Genomic DNA, 19589 nt, shown 5'->3' on the forward strand with positions numbered 1-19589 from the left:
AATTGTGGATATTCTGGTAAATGTCGTCTGTGGAGGTATTGTAGCCATTTTAGACAGCAAACTTTACTTCTTGAGTCGGTCCCTCTGGTCCAGTGCTCCACTTCCTGGCAGGTTTTTTTCATCACATCTTTTGCTGACACCTCGCTGACATTCACTTCACCTTACATACCAACTACAGTAGAAAGTCTCAACCGTCCTGACAATGCTGCTACCCGCCTGCAGAATATTTAGTTGCAATGTCTACGTGACGCAATGGATAAGGCGCTAATCTCTCATTCGTACTAATTTGGGATAGAGTTACCTCAATGACAATCTCTTCTTCGTTTTTAATTCTATAGAAAATGTCTATGATGTCTTTACAAGTCATTTACATTGTTAAAGTCTAGAACTTACCCAGTAGGCTAAACACTCGTTCTCGCGGATGATGCTGTGGTATATCGAGAGGTTGTACCAATGGAAAATTGTACTGAAATGCAGGAGGATCTGCAGCGAATTTACGCATGGTGCAGGGAATGGCAATTGAATCTCAATGTAGACAAGTGTAATGTGCTGCGAATACATAGAAAAAAAGATCCTTTATCATTTAGCTACAATATAGCAGGTCAGCAACTGGAAGCAGTTAATTCCATAAATTATCTGGGAATACGCATTTGGAGTGATTTAAAATGGAATGTTCATATAAAGTTGATCGTCGGTAAAGCAGATGCCAGACTGAGACTCATTGGAAGAATCCTAAGGAAATGCAGTCCGAAAACAAAGGAAGTAGGTTACAGTACGCTTGTTCGCCCACTGCTTGAATACTGCTCACCAGTGTGGGATCCGTACCAGATAGGGTTGATAGAAGAGATAGAGAAGATACAACGGAGAGCAGCACGCTTCGTTACAGGATCATTTAGTAACCGCGAAAGCGTTACGGAGATGATAGATACACTCCAGTGGAAGACTCTGCAGGAGAGACGCTCAGTAGCTCGGTACGGGCTTTTGTTGAAGTTTCGAGAACATACTTTCACCGAGGAGTCAAGCAGTATATTGCTCCCTCCTACGTATATCTCGCGAAGAGACCATGAGGATAAAATTAGAGGGATTAGAGCCCACACAGAGGCTTACCGACAATACGAGACTGGAATAAAATGGAGAACCGATAGAGGTACTCAAGGTATCCTCCGCCACACACCGTCAGGTGGCTTGCGGAGTATGGATGTAGATGTAGACGTTAAACGGCTGATTTCTTTGCTCAGAAACATGCCGTGACCACAAATTATGACTCAAATAACTAACTTTGGTTTTTAAAATATTTTTCGGGTGGGTGTAAAGCACCCCCCACTTGGTAGTCCACATCTACATCTACACACATTATTCGCAAGCCACCGTACGGTGTGTGGCAGCAGGTACCCTGTACCACCATTAGTCGTTTCCTTTCCTGTCCCACTCGCAGAAAGAGCGAGGAAGAAACGACTATCCATATGCCTTCGTATGAGCTCTAATTTCTCGTATCTTCGTGGTATTTACGTGAAATACACTTTGGCAGCAGCAGTTCTCTAAATTTTCTCAATAACATTCACCGAAAAGATTGTTACCTACCGGGATTCCCATTTGAGTTCCCGAAGCATCTCCGTCGTACTGCTCGAACCTGCCGGTAAAAAATCTAGCAGCCCGCCTCTGAATTGCTTCGACCTCTGCCTTTGATCCGATCTGGTGCGGAGCACAAACACTCGACCAGTACTCAAGAATAGGTCGCCCTAGCATCATTATGTGGTCTTCTTTACACATGAACCACTATTTCCTAAAATTCTCCTAATAAACCGAAGTAGATCATTCTCCTCCCCTACCACAGTCCTTACATGCTCTTTCCAGTTCCTATCGATTTGTAACGTGATGCCCAGATATTTCAGTGACAAGCAAGACACTTCTAATGCTGTATCCGAACATCATTGGTTTGTTTTTCCCACTCATTCGCATCAACTTATATTTTTCTACATTTACAGCCAGCTGCCATTCATCACACCAACTAAAAATTTTGTCCAAGTAATCTTGTATCATCCTATAGTCAGTCATATTCGAAACTTTTCCGTACGCTACAGCATCATCAGCAACAAGCCGTACTCTGTCCGCCAATTTATTTATGTATAAGGAAAATAATATCGGTCCTACCACACTTTCCTAGGGTACTCTTGACAATAACGTTATCTCTGGTAAACAGTCGCAGTCGAGGACAACATACTGCGTTCTGTTACTTAATAAGTATTCGAGCCATTCACGTATCTGGGAACCTATTCTATATGCTCTTATCTTCGTTAACAGTCTGCAGTGGCGTGCTGTGTCAAATATTTTTCTGAAATCTAGAAGTATGGAAGTTGCCTGTTGACCTTCATCAAAATGGTGCAAATGGCTCTAAGCATTATGGGACTTAACATCTGAGATCATCAGTACCCTAGACTTAGAACTACTTAAACCTAACTTACCTAAGAACATCACACACATCCATGCCCGAGGCAGGATTCGAACCTTCGACCGTAGTAGCAGCGCGGTTCCGGAGTGAAGCGCCTAGAACCACTCGTCGACAGCGTCCCTCTTGCCCTTCATCCATAGTTCGCAGTATCTCATGGGGCTTGTGTGAGAATAGGGCAGTCAGAGTTTCACACAAGCGATGCTTTCTAAAACCATGCTGATCCCTGAGTACAAACATTTCGGTCTCTAGGAAACTTATTATATTGGAACTTACAAGATGTTCTAGAATTCTGCAGCAAATTGATGTTACGTCCGATCTTTTACCCTTCTTGTATACTGGAGGCACCTGATCTTCTTTCCAATCATTGTGATTTTACGCTGGGCGAGAATTCGCGATACATGGAAGCTAAGTAAGGGGCTACTGTCGTAGAGAACTCTCTGTAAAACCGAACTGAGATTCCATCCGTACCTGGTGACTTATCGGTTTTCAACGCTTTCATTTTTTTTTTTTTTTTTTTTTTTTTTTTTTTGCACCAGAGATGATTATTAGTATTTCGTCCATGCGGGACTCTATCCAGTGGACAAACAATGGGATGTCTGTACGATTCTTCGGCGTTAACGATTTCATAAACAAGGAATTTAAAACTTCGACTTTCGTTTTGCCATTGGCAACTGCCGTACCAGACTGGTCAGCGGGTGATCGGATGGAAGTCTTAGACCAGCTTGATGATTTTACTCAGGACCAAAATTTTCTCATGGTCTCGAACAGATCTTAAATTAAGATATGACGGTGGCAGCTGTTGTATGCTTCGAGAATAGATCTTTTCACAGACGCATTAACATTTCCTGTCGTCGTTTTAAGGTTCTCTTTTGAACTGAGAATGCAACAGCCTTTGAATTCTCAGCATTTTCAAAATTCCGTTAGTAAACTGCCGTGGGTCTTTTCCGTCCTAATCCAATTACTAGGCACATTCTTGTCCGCAGCACAATTATGGTCTGTTTAAACTTTTCCCGTAATTCCTCTATTGCATCATACTGAAAATAAATGATTGCAATTCATCGTCTAAGTGAGATACGTATTAACAACTGCTTATATGCTCTTTCTAGCAGAAGTACTCTCTTAGTCATCTTAAAATTCATAACCATAGTTGCTGTAACGACATCATGATCACTAATCCTCGTCGCTATGATGACGTCATCGATAAGTTCCGGCCTGTTTGTGGCTACAAGGCCTAAGGTATTCCCATTGCACGTCGGCTGCCAAACTAGCTGCTCTAGACAGTTTTCGGAAAACGTGGTGAAAAGTACTTCGCAGGACTGTCTGTCCGCACCCCTTACAGTGAATCCACGTCTTGGTATTGCCAGAATTAAATGTGCGCATGACCATTGCAGTATACAGTACCAAGATATGGAAGTGGTAAAAACTGTTAACTACACATCTTGGACGCACGCTGGTCAGCACTTGTCGAGCGCTCTCAGCTCTCCCGACAACGCCAGTATAATTCTTCCTGTCTGAGGGCTACGGCGAGCAGCTCTCGAGAGAGGGAGGTTGCCGTGTACACGAGAGGTCTGAACTCGCAGAGCGCGGCTATAGAGGTCTTACGCCACTCTCGGACACTGAAGACGATCTGACTCTCAGCACTGTTTACGAGGCACATATTACTCTCAAAAGCTGTCTTATACTGTAAACTCTCAAGTGTATGTCTTAACAATTAGCAATGATGACATTGACGTTAAAGCAGATGGTGCTGTAGAGTTGACTCGAAACACACATTCCTGTGGCTGATCGGGAAATCACGCTAATACTTTAAGCGCAAAATACGAGTAGGAGGAGAAACCCAAGACACTGCTATAGGTAGCACATTGCCCCAAGCACAAAATGTGAGGTGGTTTGGGGATGACTAAATCTACTGACCAAGTCTCGAAATCTGAGTGCTTAAATTAGCCGCCGATTAAAAAAAAATACTGCGTAATTTTAGTATTTAGTTTCTCCTCTAGGGGGGGGGGCGGGGGGGGGGGGGCGGGGAGGGGGCGGGGGCGATAGACCCTCTGCCCTCTCCCCCTCTTTAATTTGCTGTTGGTAGCTCATGTCAGTTTATTTCAAAAGTCATTGTCTTGAACACTTAAGTGGGCTCATCGTGCAACTTGTGTCATCTCAACTGATTGAACCAACGCCTTTGACTTACTCAATTATTTTTAATACTTCACATTGTTGTTCATGCTCTGCAACGAACGTAGACGAAACGCTGCATTGTGTGAATAGTATTATCACTGAAATCAGTAAACGCACTGATCAGTCACTTTTTTAATTATATCGGCACTGACATCGTCTTTCTTTTACAATTGTATTACAACATCAGTCTGCGGTAATTAACGTTTCAGCTTGTTTTCATTAGATTCAAATTACGAATTATGCAATTTCTTGCGTTAGTTAATGTTGCAGTGTTTTTTAACAGCGTGAAATTTGCAAAAATATTTACATAGTAGCCACAAAAGTAGTTCTATAACTCGAGAATTATATCACGCATATCCCGGTAACAGTTGTACGTCAACAACTCGGAGTTCATAACATCTGAGTTGCTACGTTACTGGCTTCAGAATTTGTTTCATTCATTAAATATAGTGTGGGATCTACAGAGACTTAAACGAGAATATACCTATAAGTCTACCTATAAAGTAACCTCTATTAGGCTAGAAATAAATATGGCAAATTTGTAAACAAACCTTTATATTACTTCTTTACATAATCGCCATTCGGACTGGGATGCATATCACTTAACTAGTTGAAAAATTCTATCTATACAAAACACTGACACATGACACTGGGGTCAGCCATCTTGAAGTTCTTTGTCGGGGTCCAAGCGTCTGGAACCAAGTCATTTTTAAATGCGCATGAACAGATGGAAATCACCTGAGCCAAATTTAGGTTGTAGAGGAAATGCTCTAAAATGTTTCATTTCAAGTGAAGAAAAAATGACCTTATTTGCCGGCCAGAATGTGACCGAACAAAGATACGACATCGACAGCAAGACACCGTGTCGCTTCTTTTAAACGGCTCTTTTCAGTTTTCTTAATATCTAACAGTAGACTTCGGAACTCTTTGTAGTCCCACGTTCCATAAACTACATGACCAGTCCATTATATAGAAACGAACGATATGTCCCCGCTGGCCGGATAATAAACTGGCACCGTTCCTTTGAGATATACTTGAGAGATAACCTCTCAAGGGAAAGTAAAGGCGGCTAATCCCCCATACAGGTTTTACTGCGCAGAAATGCTTGTTATCAGCAAATGTAGCGTTTGTTACCAATAGACTGTTTTCTCGTCGTCTCTTCCTTTCATTGACAATATTTTTCTGTTAGTCCGATTATTGATTATCAAAATACATTGTTTCTTCGCGATGAGTAAGGCGAAAAAAATCGCAGCGTTAGGAAAATATTTTTTAGAGGAAATCAAAGACACGTACGTTGTCTGGAACCTACGGAAGCGTGTATTCCAGTAATTTTTAAAATTTGTGGAAGCTCTGCAACCCGTAATATCAGAAGGGTCTTTACAGCAAAAGTTTGCGCTACTAACAACTGGCTATTTTTCTCTGTTGTATGACGACATTTTAAAGGCGAGAAGGAAACAGAAACGTACATATACAGAATAATATTTTGAATAGAAACGTATTCCATTACTAAAGTCACTTCCCTTAAATCATAATTCTTAAGAGATGTATGCTTGTCTTCTTTTCAAACCAGTATGTTTCTTCGCTTAAAGAGAGGTAGTGCATTGGACGACACACGTATTCCAATCCTAATGTGTCCTTGTAGATTCTCGTTTCCAGTGACAGTACTTCGTGAGGCACTAATGGCAATACAAAAAATTAGAGAAAAGAGTACTTATGAAATAAAGTTTCGATGTCGATATGGGTATTCTCTACGTTTTACAGTTCCTACTACACATTTCTGTTGTAAAGAGCTGTGATTAGATAAAGATTTAAATACGAACAAAAGAAGTCCATTTTCATGGGTATATGTGATGAGTAAAAAGCTTTCTCAAAGAAAGACGCCATCATAGACGTCTGAACTGCTGGTCATTTTATTATGGAAGGAAGGAAGGAAGATTGGGTTTATTGCCCCGTAGACATCGAGATCATTTGAGACTTAGCACACGCTGGGATATTGTCAAGGATGGGGAAGGAAATATGCCTTTTCAAAGGAATTACCCCGGTATCTGCCTACAGTGATTTACTGAAACGACGGAAGACCTAAATCTGGATGGCCGGATGCTGATTTGAACCGTCATCCTCCCGAATGTGAGTCCAGTGTGCTAACCACTGCGTCATCTCGCTCGGTCATTTTATTTTGGACTGAACATTATTTGCCCTCCTTTCCAAGAGGATAGTTTAGATGTAATTTGGCATAAGACTCCGACAGTTTGGGAGGAATATTAATTTAAAAAATAACAATCAAAATATCCACGGGAGCCCGCATCTCGTGGTCGTGCGGTAGCGTTCTCGCTTCCCACGCCCGGGTTCCCGGGTTCGATTCCCGGCGGGGTCAGGGATTTTCTCTGCCTCGTGATGGCTGGGTGTTGTGTGATGTCCTTAGGTTAATTAGGTTTAAGTAGTTCTAAGTTCTAGGGGACTGATGACCATAGATGTTAAGTCCCATAGTGCTCAGAGCCATTTGAACCATTTTTTATCCACGGGTGTACTGCCGGTCTACAGTATCCAACGAGCACAATATTTCGGCGATCATACATTTCGCCATGAACTGACGGACTGAGCTCCTGTGAACGTGCCAGCACGGAGATCCGTACGCTATGGCTGCTCAGAGGAACATGGTTCGGTCGCGGCGGCGGCGGCTGATTTAAATACCCTCCGCCCGCGGCGCGCTCCCTCCGCTGTCCGCGCCCCGCGCCACGGTCGCGCGTTGGAACAGATTGCGACGGCGTCTGAGATGACGTCGAGGTGATGGTTCTGTCCGCAGTGGTCGTCACAGCTATACGTTTGCTCGATTTACTCTTGATTAACCCAATCGCTGGTTCCGAAGCCTTGCTAAGATTATAGACACAGTCACGGTTTATGAGGTCATCATTGGTGCGAATTTCGATGGCCTCTCGATCAACGCTGTCCCAATATCTCGATGTCTGTACCAGAATCCTCGTGCGTTCATATTCCATAGCGTGATTTTCCGACAAACAATGTTCAGCGACCGCCGACTTGCTCGGATACATCAGTCGAGTGTGCCTCTGGTGCTCATTACATCGATCCTCGACGGTACGCATCGTCTGACCAATATACGACTTGCCACATTGACACGGAATCTGGTACACGCCGGCCTTCCTCAAACCGAGGTCATCTTTGGCGCTCCCCACCAGTGCACGAGTTTTATTCGGAGGACAAAACACAGTTCCGACCCGGTGTTTCTTCAAAATGCGGGCGATTTTCCCCGAGAGTGCGCCTGTATATGGAATAAACGCAGTTCCTACCTCCTCCCTCGTGATTTCATCCATCGCCACAGGTTGTGCTGTAGTGGTTTGGCGGAGAGCACGTTGAATCTGCCACTCTGAGTACCCATTTTTTTCGAAATACAGTCCTCAGATGTTCCAATTCCTGGGGTAGACTGCGTCAGAGATAGTGCGCGCCCTATGTACTAGAGTTTTAACTACCATTCCTCTGTGAAGTCAAATATCACCAGTAAAGAGAGGGCGGCCATTCGTAATCTGAGGGAGCGCTCTGAAATTGTTGTCTTATCGGCTGACAAAGGCAATGCTACAGTTGCTGTCTCCCATAAGGACTACAGTGATAAGATGCAGAGCCTGCTAAATGACGATTCCTACCGGAAGATCAGCGATGACCCTACAAAGAAGGTGGACAACAAGACGAGGTCGCTTCTCAAGGACGCAGATTTACCGGAGGGTGACGCTATGAAATTGTTACCCCAAGGTCCGGTACCCCCTAGACTATATGATATGGACTCCCGAAGGTTCACAAAGAAGGGGTACCATTACGCCCCATTGTCAGCAACATCAGGGCACCTACATATTTGTTGGCCAAATACCTGACGGGAATATTAAGTCCTTATGTGGGTAAATGCCCTCACCACATCCGTAATTCCGTGGATTTTGTTAGACGCCTTGATAGCTTCAGGTTGGATGAGTCAGATATCATGGTGAGTTTTGACGTCGTTTCCTTGTTTACGAGGGTACCCCTGCGAGAGTCATTAGAATTGATTAGTCAGAAGTTTAACGAGAAGACCACTGAACTTTTTGGGCATGTCTTGACTTCCACGTATTTTCTTTTTAATGGAAAATACTTGAACAAACGGAGGGAGTCGCCATGGGTAGCCCACTCTCACCGGTGGTAGTGAATTTGTACATGGAGAACTTCGAGGAGAAAGCCCTGTCGTCATTCGAATGGAAACCTACTTGCTTTTTCCGTTACGTGGACGACACGTTAGTCATCTGGCCACATGGTATGGATACAACTCCTTGACTTCCTTACACATCTAAACTCCATCCACCCCAACATCAAATTCACTATGGAGACTGAAACGGAGGTAAATTACCTTTCCTGACGTCTTGGTCAAGAGAAGTGCTGACGTCACCCTAGGTCATGGGGTGTATCGGAATACAACGCACACTGATCTGTATTTGCACGCAGACAGCTGCCACCACCCTTCACAGAGGAATGGGGTACTTAAAACTCTAGTGCATAGGGCGCGCACTATCTCTGACGCAGTCTACCCCAGGAATTGGAACATCTGAGGACTGTATTTCGAAAAAAATGGGTACTCAGAGTGGCAGATTCAACGTGCTCTCCGCCCAACCACTACAGCACAACCTGTGGAGATGGATGAAATCACGAAGGAGGAGGTAGACACTGCGTTTATTCCATATACAGGCGTACTCTCGGGGAAAATCGCCCGCATTTTGAAGAAACACCGGGTCGGAACTGTGTTTTGTCCTCCGAATAAAACTCGTGCACTGGTGGGGAGCGCCAAAGATGACCTCGGTTTGAGGAAGGCCGGCGTGTACCAGATTCCGTGTCAGTGTGGCAAGTCGTATATTGGTCAGACGATGCGTACCGTCGAGGATTGATGCCGTGAACACCAGAGGCACACTCGACAGATGTATCCGAGCAAGTCGGCGGTCGCTGAACATTGTTTGTCGGAAAATCACGCTATGGAATATGAACGCACGAGGATTCTGGTACAGACGTCGAGATATTGGGACAGCGTTGATAGAGAGGCCATCGAAATTCGCACCAATGATGACCTCATAAACCGTGACTGTGTCTATAATATTAGCAAGGCTTGGGAACCAGCGATTGGGTTAATCAAGAGTAAATCGAGCAAACGTGTAGTTGTGACGACCACGGCGGACAGGGCCATCACCCCGACGTCATCTCAGACGCCGTCGCAATCTGTTCCACCGCGCGACCATGGCGCGGGGCGCGGACAGCGGAGGGAGCGCGCCGCGGGCGGAGGGTATTTAAATCGGCCGCCGCCGCCGCGACCGAACCCTGTTCCTCTGAGCAGCCATAGCGTACGGGTCTCCGTGCTGGCACGTTCACGGGAGCTCAGTTCATCAGTTCATCTGATGATGGCGAAATGTATGATTGCCGAAATATTGTGCCCGTTGGACACTGTAGACCGGCAGTACACTCATGGATATTTTGATTATCAAATACGCCGGGAGAAACCCAAGAATCATAAAAAATAACAGTTTGGTTAAGTCCGTATTACTTTGGAATTCAATCACACGAAAAATTGCCAGAAACGAAGAGCCAAACTTTACAGGCAGCATCAAGAGAATCCAGTGGACCAGAATGATTTAGACTCTTCGAGAGACATTCCACAGCAAATGATAAAGCGAAGTAACGCTTTATCAAGGCTTGTGTTGTAGTTATAGGAAGTCTGGAAGACAGTCATTGGCGGACGGTTTGTTAACTCACATCCATTTTCTACCAAAAGCCTTGGAGGTTACACTCTACACGACTCCCTACGCAGATGTGAAACTAACCAATTATATTAATTGGGATTACTGTCCAGTAAAAGTTTCACCCTTTACTTCAGGTACCAGCCAATGGACATTAATGGGGATGAAATAATGCTTTGTGTTATCACTGTCTCTAGGGCTACCTTCTAACGATCGACACTTTTCTCTGAGCAATGAGACAACACCGCGTACCAGGCCACCAGTATCTTCATGCCAAAAGCAGGGCTAAGTCATGTGATAGAGACCTAGGGTCTTTATGTAAGGATTTACAGAAGACGACCATGTAGTGATAGTGGGTGGGGCGGGAAACAGTTTGGACAGGGATGAGGCATATGATATAGGTGGTGACCTGGACAAGATAGCTTCACTACCTCATGGCACCAACGTACACTTTGTTGAGCTGTTCCGGTATCATGATCGGCCACACTTTGATGGAGCTACGAGCGCAGCCAACTTTGCTCGTGTTTCTCTGGTTCCCGTCCGGACTATCAACAGATGGGGTTTCACTAGGCATGGCCTACATCTAAACAGGACGGGGAAGGGAAGATTGGTACAGCTGATTCACGAAAGTATAGGGGGGTGGATCTCGGGCCACACTTGTTCAAATACCTATTGACATGGGTAGGAGAAGTAGGTCTTTTTTTTAGGATAAATCCAGACCACAGGTTCCTCTGCCTAAAGAGTATTTCCAGCTGTTATAAAAAATACTGAAACAACCACACACAAGACAGATTTTAACACTTCAAATATCACACATACCAGATGTTACAAAGGTAAACAAACCAGTGGAAAGAATAACATGGGGCATCTCAAATACTTAACAATACTCCATCGAAACATGCTATCAATAAAAGAATAAAATACAAGTATTAGAAGTTGAGCTCGAATCTTTGAACTGCACAGTAGTGTGTGTTGCTGAACACTGGTGTAGAGACACAGAAATCCAACATGTAGTATTATCATAGTATGAAATGGCAAACTCCTACTGCAGAAATGCTTCAAGGGGTGAAGGATCATGCATTTATATAAAAAAAGGAACAAAGTTCAAATCAAGACATGATCTCAGTACAGTAAGTGAAGACAAACGATTTGAAATATCAGCTATTGAATTAACATTGGTTGATATCACCAAAAAATTAATCATTTTGTGTGTGTATAGATATCCCAGTGGTAGTGTGGACACTTTTTCAGTAAATTAGCAGGAGTTCTAGATAAAGTCTCAAGGACAAAGGTCAGCATAATTCTTTGTGGGGACATTAACATCAACACTAATACCATAAATTAATCCAGCAGCACCCTCATAAACATCCTTCAAAGTTTCGGCATGTCCCTCAACAGTGCAACAAGGGTTACTGCAATGACTTCATCAGTAATTTACCATGTGGCCACAAATATGAACAAGGAAAAATGTGATGTAGCTGTGAAAGATCTTGGATTATCAGACCATCTCTGTCAAATAACGTCAGTAAAATCAGGTATCGAATCATTCCCTAAACTACAAGCCTACAAACGACATATATAAGAAATCAAAATAAAAGATTTTTCGAAAGAATTAACAATACAAAGTTGGGATGAAGTTTATAAGGTAGCCAATGTGGATAAGAAATTCTCTAAATTATCCACATTATTTAAATCGAACTTTGAAAAGGCATTTCCAAAAGTATGTATGTCTGTATCAAAATCACACAAAAACAGATGGATAATAGCAGGCATTAAGAAGTCCTCCCAAACATTTAAATACCTCAGTTCCATGAAAAAGAGTCACAATGATTCAGAATTCTTAAGTTTCTCTCACAGATACAAAAAAAAAAAAAATATAGGAAGAAACTGACTGCTGCAAGAAAGTCATTTAATGACAAAATAATATATAATGCAGACAATAAAAGCAAAGCAGTCTGGGATGTTACTGTCGATCTGTGCGTCAAGGATGCCCGCTCTCCACACTGTTGTATACATTGGCCATGGAACCGTTGCTACGCGGCCTCCGTCAACGCCTCTCTTGGATGCATCTCGGTGACCATGTATTCGGCTGCACTGCTTACGCAGATCGCCTCGTCATCGTTCTTCGTAGCGGTGCTGAGGTCAGAGAGTCACTGGCATGGGTTACCACCTATGGGGAAGCTTTCGGTAGTTGTCTTAAAAGCACTCCGTCTTCAGGTCATAAGTGGCCCAACAGGATCATCCGATCACTGTGTCATCTTCGGCTGAGGATGCGGATAGAAGGGGCGTGTGGTCAGCACACTGCTCTCCCTATCGTTATGATGGTTTTCTTTGACCGGAGCCGCTACTATTCGGTCGAGTAGCTCTTCAATTCGCTTCACAAGGCTGAGAGCACCCCGAAAAATGGCAACGGCTCATGATGGCCCGCATGGTCACCCACCCACGTGCTGGTCACGTCCGACACCGCTTAACTTCGGTGATCTGACGGGAACCGGTGTATATCCACTGCGGCAAGGGCGTTGCCTGGTAGTTGTCTTAACGTTAGCGGATTGAGCACCATACGGAGAGTGTTGCTCCTTTGGGTCTAGCAAATACTCTCCAATGATTAGGACTCGATTTCGCAAGTGATCTGCAGCAGTCAGTTGCTCTCAACTGCCGATGTTTTCTTTCCCAACTACGAGCTGGGTTCTTCGATCACTGATTACGAGCACTTGATCTTCTGCAACGCACACAATACGTAAATGTGTATTTGGCGTCACGTATCCTCCACGTGGCACAGACACTTTCTATTGCGCCACCAATGGCCAGACGCACGCTTGCTGTTCAATATACGGTACCAAACCCTCAATCTCTTTCCCCTTGCAGGCGCGGCTTAGGTCTGTAGCACGTGCTTCACAGAGTGGTAGCCCTTTCATTGGCTCTCACATGACGTTGTGACGCCGTAGTCCTGCGTGCCTTACCAGCCTAATGCTGGAGGCCCTTGCATCACACTGTCTCTCAGCACCTATCCAACTTTCGGAAGTCCCGCTGCCCTTCTTTTACTTCCGCCACTTTTTCCTTGAGCTGAGCTGCGTCCGCACTGTGATACTGCCGGCGCATAAGACATCCGCGAAAGCGATATGTAGTTTCCTTCAACAGTACAGGTCACCGAATGTGGTTGAGGGAAGCTTTCCCACGTCGACTGGCTTACTGTTTGGCTGTCGGTGTGCGCTCCTTATCTTGACTGCTACAGTCGCAGGTTCGAATCCTGCATCGGGCATGGGTGTGTGTGATGCCCCAGGTTAGTTAGGTTTAAGTAGTTCTAAGTTCTAGGGGACTGATAACCTCCGATGTTAAGTCCCATAGTGTTCAGAGCCATTTGAACCTTATATGACACTAACGTCCAGTCTGCATGCTACCTTACTGTGAGTGGGAAGCTGGTCACGCCTTCACAGGATTCATCTCGCAGACACTCCATTGTGTGTGGACTGTGATGTTGTGGACACAGACGAGCACCGCCTGTTGTGCAGACCGGCGAGAGGTGTCTGGTTCTTGGTGCGACAGATGTTGTCTCTAATTAGTCGTACGACTCTTCATCAGATACCTACTCAACTGCTCATCTTTCCGGACGCGGGATACTTCCCGCAAGCAAAGACGAGGTCTGTGAGGTGGGTCTGTGGACACGCAGCACACTACTTGTTTGCTGATGGCGAGAAAGAAGCCTTGACTTTTGGCAGTTCGTTAATGAACGCCATTGTGCAGTTGTCCGCAGTCCAAAAGACAGACAATTTTTTTCCAATTCCCTCTGCAGTGTCTTCCGTAACCCACCCCAGAGCTGGGTGGTTCCTCTCGATAAGAGTTTATCTCCGACTCTTCTAAAACCCATAGATTCAATGGTAATCGGAATGTTCTTCTCGGAAAAACTATACGTTGATAGTCTTAGTTAGTTTGACGTCTTGCTGCGCCCTCCTCCTCGCGTGACGCCGATTTCCTGATTTTCTCGGTGGTAGTAATGACAAAAATAAATAAATAAAATTAAAGAAAGAACGAAATGAAAAATAAATAAATAAATGATGTTCTACATCTACATCTACATGGATACTCTGCAAATCACATTTAAGTGCCTGGCAGAGGGTTCATCGAACCACCTTCACAATTCTCTATTATTCCAACCTCGTATAGCGCGCGGAAAGAATGAACACCTATATCTGATTTCCCTTATTTTATCTTGGTGATCGTTCCTCCTTATGTAGGTCGGTGTCAACAAAATATTTTCGCATTCGGAAGAGAAAGGTGGTGATTGGAATTTCGTGAGAAGACTCCGTCGCAACGAAACACGCCTTTCTTTTAATGATGTCCACCCCAAATCCTGTATCATTTCTGTGACACTCTCTACCATATTCCGCGATAATACAAGACGTGCTGCCTTTCTTTGAACATTTTCGATGTAGTGCATCAGTCCTATCTGGCAAGGATCCCACACCGCGCAGCAGTATTGTAAAAGAAGACGGACAAGCGTAGCGTAGGCAGTCTCCTTAGTAGATCTGTTACATTTTCTAAGTGTCCTGCCAATAAAACGCAGTCTTTGGTTAGCCTTCCCCACAACATTTTCTATGTGTTCCTTCCACTTTTAAGTAGTTCGTAATTGTAATGCCTAGGTATTAGCTGAATTTACAGCTTTAAGATTAGACTGATTTATCGTGTAACCGAAGTTTAACGAGTTCCTTTTAGCACTCATGTGGATGACCTCACACTTTTCGTTATTTAGGGTCATCTTCCATTTTCACACCATTCAGGTATATTTTCTAAATCGTTTTGTAGTTTGTTTTGGTCTTCTGATGACTTTATTAGTCGATAAACGACAGCGTCAACTGCACACAACCGAAGACAGCTGCTCAGATTGTCTCCAAAATCGTTAATATAGATAAGGAACAGCAAAGGGCCTGTAACACTACCTTGGGGAACGCCAGAAATCACTTCTGTTTTACTCGATGACTTTCCGTCAATTACTACGAACTGTGACCTCTCTGCCAGGAAATCACAAATCCAGTCACATAACTGAGACGATGTTCACCAAGCACGCAATTTCGCTACGAGCCGCTTGTGTGGTACAGTGTCAAAAGCATTCCGGAAATCCACAAACACGGAATCGATCTGAAATCCCTTGTCAATAGCACTCAACACTTCATGTGAATAAAGAGAGAGTTGTGTTTCACAGGAATGGTGTTTTCTAAACCCATGTCAATAGACTGTTTTCTTCGAGATAATTCATAATGTTCGAACACAATATATGTTCTAAAATCCTGCTGCATATCGACGTTAACGATATGGTCCTGTAAGTTAGAGGATTACTCCTATTACCTTTCTTGAATATTGGTGTGACCTGTGCAACTTTCCAGTCTTTGGGTACGGATCTTTCGTCGAGCGAACGGTTGTATATGATAGTTAGGTATGGAGCTAAAGCATCAGCATACTCCGAAAGGAACCTAATTGGTATACAGTCTGGACCAGACGACTTGCTTTTATTAATTGCTTTAAGTTACTTCACTACTCCGAGGATATTTACTTCTACGTTACTCATGTTGGCAGCTGTTCTCGATTCGAATTCTGGAATATTTACTTCGTCTTCTTTTGTGAAGGCATTTCGGAAGGCTGTGTTTAGTAACTCTCCTTTGGCAGCACTGTCTTCGATAGATCTCCATTGCTATCTTGTAGAGAAGGCATTGATTGTTTCTTGCCGCTAACATACTTCACATGCGACCAGAATCTCTTTGGATTTTCTGCCAGGTTTCGAGACAAAGTTTCGTTGTGGAAACTGTTATAGGCATCTCGCATTGAAGTCCGCGCTAAATTTCGAGCTTCTTTACTCCACGTTCCCTTTGCTTTCCTTGGTACCTGGTTTGTGGGAACGGGACGTGATGGCCAGGCCTTGGGTTGCGACCCCTGCCCAGTTTGCCCCCACCGTTCTCTTTGGGCTCCAGGAAGGTTAAAAAAAAGAAAAGAAGGCGGTAGTGTCTTCGATCAGATTTGGCGGCTGAAGACTTGTGCCATAAGAAGTCACCCTGATTCTGCCAACGGCCTTGTCACCCAGTGGGCGGAAGAGCGAACAGAGAGGTTATGGGCCTTGGAGTGGGAAACTGCCCCTGAAGGTGCAAGAATCACCAATAATCAACGGCATGAGGATACAGAAGGCAAGGGAAAACATGTGTATCCATAGGACATGTGGCCTGTAACGGAAGAAATGTAATGATTTCTTCACCGACAAATGATTCAGGAGTAGTCCCCCATTCGGATCTCCAGGATATTGAATGGCCAACGAAAAGACAATGCTCTACGAGGCGGGGCGTGGGATATCAGAAGGTTGAACGTGGTAGGGAAACTAGACAATCTGAAAAGGAAAACGCAAAGGTTTAATCTAGGTACAGTAGGGGACAGTGGACAGTGAAGTGAAATGGAAAAGAGATAGGGATTCCTGGTCAGATGAGGGTAATATCAACAACAGCAGAAAATAGTATAGCAGGAGTGGGATTCTTTATGAACAGGAGGGTAGGGCAGAGAGTGTGTTACTTTGAACAGTTTAGTGATAGGGTTATTCTCATCAGAAATGACAACAAACCAATACCGATCATGGTAGTTCAGGCATACAAGCCGACGTATCAAGCTGAATACGAAGAGTATATGAGGATATTGAAACGGTAATACAGTATGTAAAGGGACATGAAAATCTAATAAACATGGGGATAGGAATGCAATTGTAGGTGAAGGAGTGGAAGCAAAGGTTATAAGAGAATTTGGGCTTGGGACAAGGAGTCGGAGAAGAGAAAGATTAAATGAGTTTTGTAATAAATTTCAACTAGCAATAGCGAATACTTTGTTCAAGAATCATAAGAGGAGGATGCATACTTGGATGAGGCAGGTTGATACGGGAAACTGTCAGTCACAGTACATCATGGTGTGACAGAGATTCCGAAATCAGATCCTGGGTTGTAAGGTATACCCAGGAGCAGATATAGAGTCAGATCACAAGGTAGTAGTGATGAAGACTAGGCTGCAGTTTAAGAGATTAGTCAGGAAGAATCACTGCGGAAAGAAGAAGTGGGGTAGGCTTGAAGTTCTCTAAGTCCACAGAGACAGCAATTAAGAATAGCTCAGCAGGCAGTACAGTTGAAGGAATAATGCACGTCTCTAAAAAGGGCAATCACAGAATTTTGGAAAGAAAATCATAGGTACAAAGAAGGTATCTGTGAAGAAACAGAAGAAATACTTCAGCTGATCGATGAAAGAAGAAAGTACAAAAATGTTCAGGGAAATTCAGGAATTCAGAAAGAACAGTCGGTGAGAAATGAAATAAATAGGAAGTGCAGGGAAGTCAGGACGAAATGGCTGCATGAAAAATGTGGAGCAATCGTAAAAGAAATGATTGTTGAGACTTACTCAGCTTATAGGAAAGTCAAAACAACCTTCAGTGAAACTAAAAGCAAGGGTGGTAACATTAAGTACGCAACAAGAATTCCACTGTTAAATGCAGAGGAGATAGCGGATAGGTGGAAAGACTACTCTGAAGGCATCTATGAGAGGAAGATTTGTATGATGTGATAGAAGAAGAAACAGTTGATTCGGAAGAGATGGGGATCCAGTATTAGAATCAGAATTTAAGAGAGCTTTGGAGGACTTATAAGGACATATAAGGCAGCAGGGATAAATAACATTCCATCAGAATCCATAAAATGATTGGGGAAGTGGCAACAAAACTATTCACGTCGTTGTGTTGAATGTATGAGTCTGGCGACATATCATCTGACTTTCGGAAAAATATCATCCACACAATTCAAAGACTGCAAGAGCTGACAAGTGCGAGAATTATCGCACAATCAGCTTGACAGCTTACGCATCAATGTTACTTACAAGAATAATATACAGTAGAATGGAAAAGAAAATTTAGAATGTGTTAGATGACGAATAATTTGGCGTTAGGAAAGGTAAAGGCACCAGAGAGGCAATTCTGACGCTGCGAGTCATTATGGAAGCAAAGCTAAAGAAAAATCAAAAGACGTTCATAGGATTTGTCGACGTCTAAGAAGCGTTCGACATTGTAAAACGGTGCAAGATGTTGGAAATTCTGAGAAAAATATGGGTAAGATATAAGGAGAGACGAGGTATACGCAAAACTCGTAAGAGCCAAAATAGAATAATATTATTCACACTAGTGGAACCACTGAATCAACATCGATATATTGTTTTTCTACGTATAAAATATACTAATGCATAGTTATCCGGCAGTAGTTCTACATTATAATGTGAATCGGACCTTAGTGATTTTGCCTACAGTTTAATTGGACGCCAAATGAACCTTTTATATATACACATAATATTTAACAACAATCCATTAAAACCACTGTGCGTGTACTTCCCTCCTGATTTTGAAATATAATTTGTGTATGACGAATGTTAAACGTACAATTCCACTGAGTGGAAGTATGCAACCATCAGTATAGCTGTTTCAGTAACGCCCCTTGCCATTACCAGTCTTCCGTTAAAGCAACGGAATATATACCCCTCTCCTGATTTTGCTTAAGAAGAATAACCAGACACCGAGAATAGCAATAGAATCAGGTGTGTGTGCGTAACATAGATATGTCTGCATAGTCTACATCACCTCCATCAGTCCTATCTTATTGTTGTGTGCTATAGACACTGACCACCTTTTTTTAAATAATATAATGTTTCTCGATGTACATGTATGGGCTATTTGAGACTGTTACAATATTTCATTAGAACACTCATTTTTACGCTGATCAGTTCTACTATGTATCAAGTGTTTTATTTTTTTATTTAGTATAGTAATAATTCATGGCAGTGAACGATATACATTAACCCATAAGACAGGCAGATAGACATTTGCTGAGTGCCAGATAGATAACGATGCCACACGACAACATCAATGATCTACCACAGACCACTGCAATATGACGTTAGTCCACAGCTATGCAGAGTACGAGGAATAACACTGCAAAATAACACCCATGTCTTGATAGGGACGAGGAATATGATGAAGGTGGTGACCTGGTAAAGATAGGTTCTCAAACTGGTGGCCTAATGTGCATTTCGTGCAACTGTTTCAGCATCATGATCGGCCTCACCTTAATGTGGCTGTTAGGCGCGTTAACATGGGGCTGCGGAGGGCGCTGATGGCAGAGGGCATGGGTCACATCTCAGTGGTGCCAGTTGGGTCT

This window comes from Schistocerca piceifrons, chromosome 4 (genome assembly GCF_021461385.2).
Source record: "Schistocerca piceifrons isolate TAMUIC-IGC-003096 chromosome 4, iqSchPice1.1, whole genome shotgun sequence".
In the NCBI taxonomy this organism is placed as follows: Eukaryota; Metazoa; Arthropoda; class Insecta; order Orthoptera; family Acrididae; genus Schistocerca; species Schistocerca piceifrons.